Here is an 11412-nt window from a genome sequence, read left to right as displayed (position 1 = left end):
TGGGGCCTGAGGCTCATCAGTCTGTCGCACACCTTCTGAATAAATAAATATCAGGCTACTATCTACCTAGATTCCTACTTTTTGTACTCTACTCATTGTGTACAATCTCTTTTCTTTGACTCAGTGCTGTTACTTAAATCGTGTCTTGTGAAGGTTTGGCATAACTCACCATCTGATCCCTCAGGGGCCTGAAACTCAGCTGTAGTTCTGCCCTAGAAATGAATAATGAGAGAATCAGCCTTCTTCTCCACTTCCACTTACTTTGTGTGGCCATGGAGTAGGATCACATTGCCCACTCAAATCCAAGATGCCCATCCCTTGTTCTACTGCTGCCACCATTACTGAAAATGTTCTTGTATTCAAAGGCCTGTAGCACAATCCTTCCAACATCTTCAAAGGCAGTGCATATTTGTTGTTTGAGAATCTGATATCCCCACAACAACAATGTCCTCATTATCTGAGGAACGTTGGTCACCAAAACCAAGATATGATCATAAAGTAATAGGACACTGCATTTTTTCCCTCTTCCATAAAAATGAGAATTATTCCAAAGAGGCATCCCCAGGGATTTTCTGAATAATGTCAGTATCACTGGAAAAATACAGTCTTCCAAGATGACATATTTAAAGTGCTGCAGTTATTTGAATTTGCAGTTTTATGTATGCTCACATCCACATGAAGACAAAGCAATTGAACCTTTCACCACTGAAAGTTTTTGTTTTGTTTTGCTATTTAGCTATAATGGGCTGTGGGGAGTCAGTTAGCCTTACATTTTCTCGGGATTCTCCTTATGACACCTAGAGGCATCTTCTTTAGTGTAGAGCCTCATGTGGGAAAGTAAAGCTGAACTTCTTTCTCTTGTTTCTTTCTGCCAGGGAAGAGGCTGGGGTGGTTGGGAGCCTTCGACTGTACTCCTATAGCACAGAGAGAAAAGTACCTTGAAGTAGGAATATAATTCTGACAGAGAGGAATTGGCCAGATAATTTAAAAAATTTCTTAGAATTCATTCTTTGATTTTTCCGCCTCTGTACTCTCAAGAATGTATCTAATTTGTATTACTGAATATGGGAATTTCTAGGAATCTCTGATATCTGATTTCAACAGGGTTTCCCTGTGATGCCTGAAATCCATCTTAAACTGAGAGTGATCTGTTTGAATGATCTCCTTGGTGTGCCTTGTGTGATTTCTGTCAGTTAGAAACCAAGGACATGCATTTAGAGAATGCAAAGTCTGCAGTGGATATGAAGCCAGGCATATCTATCTGCATGTGAGGATCAGTTTCTCCTTTCTACAATGAATCAGAGGTCAAAAGATGGACCTTAAAGTCCTGATTCCCATATTCAAGATCTCAGTGAATTAGGGCCTGCATAGCTCAACAACATTAAATAAACTTATCTTCCTCTTCTAAAATTTACCCCCTAACATCTCCCTCCCATATTGATCACATAATCCATTTATTTGCATCTCCAATAACCATGCACATAATATTACTTATCTCTGGGGAAAGGAATGTTTTTCTTAATGTGTACAATATTTTTCACAGTATTCTAGGAAAATTAACAAAGAAGTGCTTCAGATTATTGTGATGCCAGTGAGGTAACAAAAGTAGAGAAGCTGATGGTACAATATGTTGCACTGGTAAAATTGCTTCTTTGGTTGATATTTCAGAAAACTAGAGTTCTTTTGTATACTCATCTTGGATTTCAAACCTCTGCTTGAGAAAGAAGAGGCTAAATTCATATCATATGGTCTTCAAACTTCCCCAAAACAGAAATGTTTAAGTTCTGATGAACTGATAGTGTTCTATAAATAAAAACACTTTAATGTTTATTGTTTGTAATATATATTTTTCTAATCACAAATCATACACATACATTTAAAAGATGGAAAGTAGAGGTAGATAAAATAAAAAAATAAAAATTCTATAATAATCATTGTTAGCATGCTACTATATTTAATTCTGCATGTATTTTCACTTTATTTTTACAAAATGAATCATATTCTAAATATAATTTTCTAACCTGCTTTTTCCATTTACATTTCACAAAGGGGAAAATATACAGATGAGAAAATTAAACTCTAGTGAGATTATATGATTATATGATGAAAGTGATTTCCATTTAGGTAGCATTAGAGCTACATCTACAATTCAAAACTCTGAAATCCCATGTAACCATTTTATGCATTTTACTCTTTATTTGCCATAACCAAATCTGAAACAATAAATCAGAATTAGAGTGTGAAGAAAATCTTATCTTCCCCTGATGTGTTTTAGCTTGGCTGAATGTTTGGTAGGAAACAAAGTAGTAAAGATCCAGAATTTACTGAAAATACCTCATAGAAAATGATTTGTAAATTTTACTGATTCGTTTTCAATCTTTAAAGCTTCAAATTGAAGTCTGCATGCAGGAAACAACCAGGTTTGAGGCATTGAATCTTGGTGACATCCCAAACTCCTATAAATCTATAAAAAAAAAATCACTGTCTAACCCAGTGTCATTGAAATATGGTTAAATCTAAGAGTTTCCTGGCTTAAGTTGGTGACTTAAAAATAAAAAACATTTATGCTGCAGTAACTTGAGTTAAAGACTTTTTAAAAAGGTTCTAGGAGTCTTATCAATCACAATCATTTTATTTGCTAAATTTAGTACTGAGTGACATTATCTGTACATTCTTTGTATAAAAACATCTAGTAGAGCATCTTTTTTGGGTTTTGTGATTTCAAGAGGTTTTTGGAATTTTATGAAAGTTCCACCCACAATCAGAACCAATGTTATCTTATGGCTGATTAATTCTGTCAGATGGGTCAGAATTGATATTTCTTTGAATATATGCAAATTATACTTCATTTAAAGTTTCTGTTTTGTCTTTCTCTCCTCTGTTTGCTTCTCATTTCCCTTCTTTCTTCTCATTTCCCTCTTTACTTCCATCCTCTTAAAATAAAAATCTTGACGATTTTCCCCCCAGTTTTTCTTTGCTATGGGAGATACTGAATTCAATGAATGTATTCGGATTTACAGAGTACATTCACTTACATAGACATTTTATGATGCTAATTAAAAGAAGGCCTGGATATCTAGAGAGAGTCAGAGAATTTGGAAGTAATTTATTTTTTCAAATAAAAACAGTGGTTACAAATGATAAGAAAAGAAATTGCATTTGCTCAACAATACTTATCACCATAAACTTACTGAATTTGTCCTGTAAATCAAAATAATAAATTCCAGTAACAAAGATTTAATTTTTTAAAAATCAACTTCCTTTAGCTTTTTTGTATCATGAATTAAAAATTTCTAACAACCTCATATGTTCTTCAGTACACATTTGTCTTTCTTATCCAAAGGGTGAAATGCAGGGCATGTAGTTAACTGATGCTTCTTGACCTGCTTATATTTTGTAAGAACAGGAAACAAATGTTTGTGGTATATTTTCCTTGTTGGTATTTTTTAACCAAATAACACAAATGGCCAGAATTAAGAAGTTTGCACGAAGGGTAGGAACCTCATATGATCTAATGAACTTAAATAATGTTGAGAAATAATCAAAATACAAGCAATGCATTTTTCAGGATTTTAAAGTCAATATCATTTCTGTAACATGATTCTCTTAGATAAGTACAGAAGCTGGGTTCTATGTATGTGCCAGACAAAAACGGAAGACCCGTTTTGTTTCAGTGCATTACTCTTACAGCCTTCAGCAGGTCCTGATGTGCTCATGTAAGTGAAATTATTTAGTTTCCTGCTCATGGTTGAGGCTCTGGGACAGAGATTTTCCTTTTAGAGCATAATCCATGATATGGGGCCTGCTAAGGAAAGCTGCTAAATGCAACCAGCTGCTCCTAAATTATATTCTCCTAAAACACACTTGAATAATACAGTTCACTGAGCCAAAATTTCCTACATGGCCTCTCTCCATCTCATTTAGTTATTCCACAACTGAGTAACCTGTTAGAAAATTGTGCCCAGGGAAAGGCAAAGCCAAATGATCCATATCTCAGATTCTGGCTGGTTATGATTCAGTGTGATGCGTGGTCAGAACTGTAGATGATGAGGAAAAACAAGAATGTTTCTCCCTTGCCTCAGCCAGTTAATGATGCATTTACCAGTTCATTCTTTTTATACTTGGAAAGAAGCCAACTTGGCTACAGACTTTGTCCAGATTACATTCAGAGAAGAGCAAAAAGCATGGCCAATACATATTGTAAGACCAACGGGATGCTTTCCAAGATTGCGAATGACAATTGAATCCATCAGTCTGACCATATTTGTGTGTGTGCATATACATATAACATAAAATTTACCATTTTAAACATTTTAAAGTATTTAATTTAGTGATATTTAGTATTCACTAAGTTGTACAACCATCATCACTACCTAATTCAAGAACATTTTTATCACCTGTACTCATCAAGTAGCCACTCACCATTCCTGCCCCTCCCCACAATACCTGGCAATCAATAGTCTGCTTTCTATCTCTAAGGACTGGCTTATTTTAGATATTTCAAATATATGGAATCATATAATATGTGGCCTTTCGTGTCTGGTTTCTTTCACACAGCACAATGTTTTTAAGATTCATCTGTATTGAAGCAGGCATCAGTACATTCATTCCCTTTTATGGCTGTGTGATATTTCATTGTGTGGATATAGCACATTCTGTTTATCCATTCGTCAGTTGATGGACCCTGGGGTTGTTTCCAGCTTTTGGCTCTTGTGATTGGTGCTGCTATGAGACCATAAGTTTTAATTTTTACTCAAAATTTTATTTGCTGATTTGTGTTTGTAGGCACCTAAAACCTACCAGGAAGTTTGGTAGCGCTGGGTTTCAAGTTGCAAACTTGCAGGAAATTAGAGCCAGAAGCCATGTTAGTTTAAGAGGTCTTGGGAAGATTGTGAAAGATGGTGAAGTCAAGTGAGAAGAGAATTTGAGTTAAGGACTCTAGAGCCTCGTCTTGGTTCTGCCACCAACAGGCTGTGCATGTGATTTTGCATAGATCATTTCACCCTCCAACTTGGGCCTTCGTTTCCTCATTTACAAATGGGAGAACAAAGCTCACTAATGTCTCTTTTAGGATTCAATGCTTGTAATAGGCTGTGTGAACATACTGTGTTCCTTCTTATCCACATTTCTCCACCATCACAACTGCTACTGCTACTGCTCACACTGCAAAGGGGTAAAGATGTTTCTTTTGTATGCTTAAGGTGTGAATATAACAGTTTCCTATGAAACGGAGGCGTGGAGAAGGTCATGGCCTGAAATCATTCAAATGCTGCAGTAGCAGTAGGTCTAGAAATAATACGGTTCAAAATATGAAAACAGTGATTGTCTCTGTAACCAAAAAACTGAAATAAGTGCTTGAGGCTGAGATTATACCAGTCACAAATATCATGGGGAAAATAGATCCTGTCAAATGTTTGACACTTCCAGTGCTACTCTGTAGAGAGAGCATGTAACTCTTTGGTCTTGGGTAGGTTATTCAGCATTAAAGAAAATTTGTAATCACACTCCAAGCTTTCCTACTGCTTGTGCTAAGGCGAGTAAACAGTGACTTGTGACATTTCTGCTTTTGTAAAGTAGAAATGATACTGGGCTAGCTCAACTTGTTCCAGATGGAAATCAGGTACACTCTGAGGGCACCATTCAAGTGGGGTGAGCTGGGGTGCGTCACAGGTCAAATATCAGACTATTTACCTTTCCTTTTCTATTTCTTCATGATGATAAAGAAATAAGATCTAGAAGCACAGGAATAAAATCGAAATGTGTGAAATGTGTGATTCTTGGCAAGTCAATGAACTTCTCAGCATCAGTTTTCTGGTCTGTAAAATAAAGAGGTCACCAATTTTGAAAACACTTATTCTCGTGTTTGATAAAGCTGCTCACCCCAATTATTCATGGCTGGCTACGTTGCAACAGGGGTGAAGGATTAAAGAATAAAATAGAATCCAACTTTAATTTTACTTTTACTTGTGGGAACCTAAGGAGATTGAGGGATAATGGCTAAAACAGAAATATAATAAGAAACCATTATAGATAAATAGAGATAAGATGTTCAAAAGATTTTAAATTATATAAAGTAAGGAACTTAGACAAATAGAACACAGATTCCCCCTACAAACTCCTTAGACCACAGTTGACTTTGTCATATATTCATTCAAAAATATTTATTTTCATCTCTACATAGGAAAAAAGCTCTGACAGGTGAGGATTAACCTTCAACTGAAACAGCTTCAACATTTCATTTTGTCATTCAGATCAGCAAATAAAATTTGGCTTCCCTGACACCTCTTTCCACTTTCCTCCCAGCGAGGGGACAATGTAGACTGAAAGGCCAACAGGAATTGATTCTATTTCCCCACAAAGGGGTTGTTGGAAGGTCTACAACTCAGAAGTATCCATTTTTACCTGATTTTATGATGTAGATGACAGTTCCTTAGGGATTGAAAATTAGTCTACCACGTTTATTTAAGTGAGTTCTTGTCCAGCCCATATTTTCACCCTTTAATGGTAATGAAGCTAAAATTTCTTTCCAGTCACTTTGCATATCATTTCCTTTCTCTTAGCTCTCTTTCGAAGTGAGATGATTGACAGGTCCTTCTTTAGCAATCACTTGGGTAGATGATTTTCTTTTTCCTTTGAAGTCGATTTTGAAAGGAGTTGTACTGTGATGAGCTAATTAGCACAAAAGCAGAGTATATAACCTTAATTAGGCATGATAATAGACTCAACGTAATGGGATGTCCTGAAACTGCATGCTATGCAAATATTAGACTTTTCATTCCTCCCATTACATCTGAAACCATCAAGCAAAGGATGTTTTGCAGTATGTACCACAGTCAATGCCAGGTGCATGTCTTTCAACAAAAGGTTGGTTTTTTGGGTGAACTAGCTGGGGAAAGGATAATATGAGGAGGTTTAGGGGGAAAATAAACTTAAAAAAACTGAAAAGTCCAATTAAGCTCAGAAAGAGCTTTAAAAATCCAGAGGAGTTATACAGTTAAGTAAAAATAATCCAATTACTCTACCCAAACTATTTCTCGTCTGGAATTCTAAACACACTTTACTGTAGGCATCACTGTAAATTATGCAAATCTCGAGAGATCATTCAAAGCCAGTAACCACTAAGAGTACTACAAAACCAGTCTGGGGTTTGCTCAAACTAGTAGGATATAGGAGGATAGCAATAGGAAGACAGTGAGGAAATGAAATCACAGTGAATCCTCAAGTCCTAATTTTAGCCAATTATTTTCATTTCCTTTACCACCAATCCCCTCCTTTTTTTTTTTTTTTCTTATTAGATTGGTAAAACTAAATAACAGAATTGACTTTCCCCTTTCTACCCTGAAATGAAAATATCCAAGGATGGAGTGCCCCTAGACATTTCAGAATTCAACCACTGAATAATTGAGAACTCACAATATATAATTCTCAGACTATGTCTAGAGTTGTGAGTTTTCAGAATCAAATAGCTTATTGGTAAGTTATTTGGTTTCAGATACTGATCGGAATACTGATAGTAGCAGATAGTGTGTATTAGAATTGTCAATCCCTAACTTCAGTCTGATGTACCATCCCTTCATTAGAAATGATAATGAAAGGGTTTATATAACAGCTGAAGTTTGAAATCCATAGTTTTCTCTGTATTTAATATATAAGTTAACATTTACTAAGCACACACTGCATTCTAGGCAGTTTTCAACATTTCATTGGCATAGTCTCATTGAATCATCACAGTAACTCTATAAGATAGCTAACCATAATTAGCTGTATTTTACAGAGGAGCAAGCTCGGGATCAGAGAAGTTCAAAAGCTATATCCAAGATCATATATCTAGTAAGCAGTAGAGTCAGGATTTGAACTCATGTCTGACTCCAGCCATGCTCTTCACCACTGTGCTGGGCAATTAGTGTCTCAGTCCCCTGATCGAATCCTTATCATTTTCCCCAGAGCTGGAAGTGAGATGGAAGAAAAAGAAAAAGGATTGAGACCTAAATTAAAATGGAGAAATTCTCCATCACCTGTTATGTACAAAGGAGACCCTAATTAGATGCTGTATGTGAGGGTGAAAGTATGAGTATTGTGGAAATAGAATTTGAAATAAGGGAGACAGAATTGCACACAGTTGACTGTAATTAATACAATATGTTATTACTGTACATGAGATAATAGGGAAAAAATAAGTACTAAAATGGGAAGGAGAGCAGGATTTAAATCCAGTTTTTGCCACTATCGGCTGTGGGGACTGGATCAATCAGGGACTTTGCAGGAAACAGGTAGTTCAAATAAGAGATTCAGCAAAAGGACTATTTTAACAGTTATAAGGAGGGTGAGGAACAGAAAACGTTAATGTACGCAGATGCTAGAAACACTGGAAGCTTGTCCACTCCCAGGGCTGAAAGGACCAAAGGAAGAAACAGTGAAAACTGGCTCATAGGAGGGGTAGGGGGTACCTGACAAGAGCTGTACTGTTACAGCCAGAGATAAGATCCTGGATCTGGGAGAGAGCAAGGAAGAAATACCCTGACCTCCTTCCCCTTGCCTTTGGATCTTCTTTGGGTACTTCCTATTTGCTGATCCCTCCCAGAAGCCAGTCTGCCAAGGAACCCAGTGGTCCACGGGGGTCTGTCTCCCAGGTGGAAAATGGATATAAGGAAGAGGGAATGGAGAATAGCCTTGAGCAAGTCACTTCTCTCTAAATTACATTTTGCTTATCTGTGGTATAGTGCCTACCATAACAATAGTGGCCTTATAATTTTTACTTTCAACTCTTTATTTCAATCTTAAAATAATTTATAAGAATAGTGCCATGAACACACAGATATACTCTTCACTTAGATTCATCAATTGTTAACATTTTGTCACTGTTAATTCTTTTTCTCTTTGTAATAACACAAACATACACACATAATCTTGCTGAGCCATTTGAGAGTTATTTGCTGACATCTTGTGACTTTATCCCTAAATACTTAAGTAAATATCATGTAAAAACAAGATGTTTCCCTATGTAACCCCAGTTACATGATCACACCCAGAAAATTTAACAGCATAATGTTATGTAATTGTCAAATATAGTCTATATTCAAATTTCCCAAGTGTCTCAATTAACAATTCTAAGTTGTTTATTTTTTTTAACTGAGGATCATACATTGCATTTTATTGTCGTGTCTCCTTAATTTCCTTTGATCTAGAACAATTTTTTAGGGTTTTTTCTTTTTTAATCTTTCATGATATTAACATTTTTGAAAAATTATAGGCCCATTCTAAAGGCCAGTTATTTTGCAGAATGATCCCAATATAGATTTGCCTAATTGTTTTTTCCATGATTAGACTCAGTTAATGAATGTTGTCAATCATACTACAGAGGTGTTGTATTCTCAGAATATTATATCTGGAGTCACATGACGTCAAAATGTCTCATCATGGGTGATCTTTAGCTTCAGCACTTGGTTAAGGAGGTATCTGCTAGATTTGTCTATTATCTTATCCCCTTTGTAATTATCAAGTAATCTATGGAATGATACATGTGAATATATCTTTGTCACCAACATTCTTTTTACCCTATGTTTTTCAAAATGAAAAATTTTTCTTGCTATTGCAGAAATAGTTTCATGGAAGTGTAATTAGGGTACCTGGCACTTCTTTGAAAGTTTCTATTTCAACCCTCATGCTTTCTTATATTAAACTGTTTTCATTCATTTAACAAATCTTTATACAGTGTTCATCTGTGAAGACTGGCCTGTGAAATTTTCATCAGTGGCTTTATGGTTGCCTAAACTAATGTCTTTCGCTTAGATCTTTCTCCTGTGTTCCAGACTATATTGGCAATTATTTTTGAGTCTTTTCATCTTACCATCCCTATAAACTCAATGTGCCCAAATGCAACTCATCATCTTCACTTCCTGATCTGCTCTTATTATGTTCCCTATTCTAGGAAACTGTACTTCTGTTTTCTCAATGACTCTAGAAATAAAAAGGACTCCTATTTCTTGAATGTCCAGATACTATAGTATATCTTTTATGCATGCTATATGAATTATCTCATTTAATCCTTGCAATAGCCTTGAGATATTGTCACTATTTTCTGTAGGACACTGGGCTCTGAGTCCTAGATCAACCTAGCAAAGCCTTCATGCTAGGCTTCAAATCTAGTTCTCCTTGATCTTAAATTTTTTGCTTTAGTGTAGTAATTAACAGCATCACTGGCTTCAAATCCTGGCTCTACCACTGACTATGGGGGATTGGATAGATCTCAAGTCTCAGTGCCTTGATTTTTTTCTTTCATAAATTGAGAAAAACCATAATCCCTGCCTTGTTGAGTTGTTTTGAGACTTGAGTGAGATAATATTGACAAACATTTGAACGATTCCTGGCAGCACCACAGTACCTTCCAAGCCATAAATCTGGTGTTCTCCATCTATTCATTTCTTTTGGATTAGTCCCCTCAGGGACTTTGTCATCACTGTTGTCATTGCCTTAGTTTTGACCAGGAATTGGCAAACCATGGTCTGCAGGCCAAATCCAGGCTTCACCTGTTTTTGTAAATAATGTTTTTTTAATTGGGGTATAATTGATATTGTGAATAATGTTTTATTGGAACAAAGCCATATCCGTTCATTATGTATTTTCTGTGGTTGTTTTCACGCTACAACAGCAGAGTTGAATAGTGGCAACAGGGACCATAAGACCTGCAAAGCCTAATATATTTACTGTCTGCCCTTTTATGGGCCAACTCCTGATTGCCTGGTTTTCCTGGTTCTATCTACTCCTTCTCCTGTGTAAGGGGGGGATTTTCCCTAGGATTTGAACTCAGACATGCTAATTTGCTCCTTTTGGTGCATTGGCCTTCAATGCTAAGAACATTAGCTTTCAACTATTGATTCCCATACTAGATTTGACCTCTGGCCACAACAAGTGCTTTATGCCCTTTCCAATCTTGACACATGTTATTCTTTTCGTCTCAATACCCACCCCTTGCTCTTGTCCTCATTTTTTTTTTTTAATTTTTATTTATTTATGATAGTCATACAGAGAGAGAGAGAGAGAGGCAGAGACATAGGCAGAGGGAGAAGCAGGCTCCATGCACCGGAAGCCTGACATGGGATTCGATCCCGGGTCTCCAGGATCGCGCCCGGGGCCAAAGGCAGGTGCCAAACCGCTGCGCCACCCAGGGATCCCCCGCTCTTGTCCTCATTAATAAGCTCAGGTTTTACTTTCTCTGAGACACACTTTCTGACTTCCACAGGCTAAACCAATGGCTTCTGCTCCTCTGTGGCTATGTGACATGCTTCAATTCCAGCATTTCTCTACTCTATCATGATCATGGGTTTACCTATCTTCCTCTGCTATTTCTGTAGGCTACTCTCAAAGGCCTGAACATACATTTTCCAGTTTTGTATCTTCAGTGCCCTCTCTGGG

Source organism: Canis aureus, chromosome 36 (genome assembly GCF_053574225.1).
Source record: "Canis aureus isolate CA01 chromosome 36, VMU_Caureus_v.1.0, whole genome shotgun sequence".
Lineage (NCBI taxonomy): Eukaryota > Metazoa > Chordata > Mammalia > Carnivora > Canidae > Canis > Canis aureus.
This window is presented reverse-complemented; position numbering follows the sequence as displayed.